This window comes from Belonocnema kinseyi, chromosome 10, assembly GCF_010883055.1.
Source record: "Belonocnema kinseyi isolate 2016_QV_RU_SX_M_011 chromosome 10, B_treatae_v1, whole genome shotgun sequence".
NCBI lineage: Eukaryota > Metazoa > Arthropoda > Insecta > Hymenoptera > Cynipidae > Belonocnema > Belonocnema kinseyi.
The window spans coordinates 78497805-78500152 of record NC_046666.1 but is presented as its reverse complement, the minus strand read 5'-3'; positions in this window follow the sequence as shown (position 1 = coordinate 78500152).

Here is a 2348-nt window from a genome sequence, read left to right as displayed (position 1 = left end):
CTTTCGTGTTTACATTTTATCTTGCTTTTTATCGTAATTAAATTGATTCATAGACCTACTTCAGTCTATTTTCTGCCTGCTATAACGTGTCCTTTTTTCTTCATTTGTAGGTTAAGATCGAGATAAACTATTAAATATAGCACGCATTTAAGACTGAGAACCGTACGCTTACATAGCTACATGTGTGGTTGAATTTCATTCGACTAGGTTAGGTTAGGTCAGGTTTTGTTAGGTTAGGATAGGTTAAACCTCTATATAGGTTAAGCCGAAGCTCAATAAAACGGTACCGGAAACACAACGGGACAACACAATCAGTTTAATTGTGTTTCGTGAGGTTAGGTTAGGTTAGGCTAGGTTAGATTTATTTCTAAGTTAGGCTCGAGTTGACCCATTCGATGTAGCACACATTTGCTACTAGGAAAATATGCTTGCAGAGCTTTACGTGTAGTTCAATAAATTTCTATTAATTCAGGTTATGTGAGGTCAGGTTCTGTTGGGTTAAGTTATGTTAAATAAGTTGATATCAGGCAAGGGTTGATCCTTCACAGTTGTCGACATGTTTTTGAAGTGAAAATTTGCATCATTGGCATTATTTTGAAATTTATTTGCCTCAGTGGACGATTTTTCGTCATTTTTTGAGGTTATGGCTCAACCATGAGGTGATGGGTGATTTTTGATACCGAATTTGAATTTGAATTCCGCCCAAATTTTTTTGTGTGGCTGTGTTATTTATATTTTGCAAATTTTTTGACGGCAATCTGTTCAGAAATGTTTAATGTACCACCATGAATTTCTTCAGATTTTTCCTATTATTTTTTCTATAAAAAACTATGCTTCAAAGTTCACTGTTTTTAAAAGCTATCAGATTTCCTTACTTTTCATCATATTTTTAGATCTGTGAGCTACAAATAATTTTTTGGAACATTACTTTTCGGCTGATTAACGTACAACATTTGCACCTTTAAAACGAGACCTTTTTCATTAACCTACCAATTTTATTCACATAGTTATTCAACGTCAAATCCAGAGGATTCGAATTTTCTCGCCGATAGTATATAGGATCCTGTATATGTTTCTCTATGGGACCAGATCCAGATGCGCAGTATTATTACCAAGAGTTAGGTACCACTAGGTACCTAATTAGGGAGTTTCCTATACAGGCACCTATATAGGATCCTATGTCATTTATTATAGATAGCACCTATAGGTGAAACATATAGGATTCTATGTAGGAACCTATATAGGATCCTATATACGAACCTATATAGGAATTTTCAGTAGTACTAAAGAACTGACTACACACAGAGAAAGTTTTGTTGAATCAAAGAAACTTTATATAAATCAGATACATTCTAGTGTTGATATACGGTCAAAGAAACATTTGTTTGATTTAAAGAAATATTTTTGTCAATTTCTTTTATTCGATTTAAGGAAATATTGCGATAATTTAAACGGAAATTTTCTTTATATTAAAGTAATATTTCGTTTCGTCAAACCAAAAATTTCTTTGCATTGAAGAAATATTTGATTGCTTCAAGTGAAATTTTTTTTAAATTGAAGAAATATAATTTTTTATTAGACCTTTACGTTTCTGTAAATGAAATAACCGTCTTGGTTGAAAAAAGAGGACAGGTTAGCTTAAAATGAATATGCATTTTCTTTGAATCCAATTATGAATTATAAATAAATTGGCTTCTTCGAGTTTCAAGAAACTTGCATGGTCTATTTGTTCGCACCTGAGGACAAAGTTTATTTCAATATTTTTTATGTGTAAATGAGTTTTATTATTTCCTAATTTACAATTCTTCACGAAAATGTAAGGTAAAAAGATAAATTGTGACGAAATTGTGTACAGAAGTAACAAAAATTGACATAATATCGAGGTTAGGTCGTGCAGTATAAAAATATAATAGAAAGCTATTATTGGTAAGGAAAGATCTTATTTTGTCGACTTCTTCCAGACCATTTATACGGTAATTTTATACATTACATGACATTTCGGAATCAGACCGAAATTTATAATATGAAGGTAATTATAGGAATTGTAAAAATTACAATACCTTAAATAATTATGTAGAATTTTATAAATTGAAATCGAAAATTTTTGAGTCGTTAAATAATAAAATTAAAAGGATGACAGGGTGTGTACCCTCCGCCTCCATCTTAAATTTTCTCCATCTTTTTTTTAGTAAGATGGGGGGAGGGTACACACCCTGTTATCCTTTTAATTTTATTATTTAACGATTCAAAAATTTTCGATTTCAATTTATAAACTTCTACATAATGACTTAAGGCATTGTAATTTTTACTATTCCTATAATTACCATCATATTATAAATTTGTATACC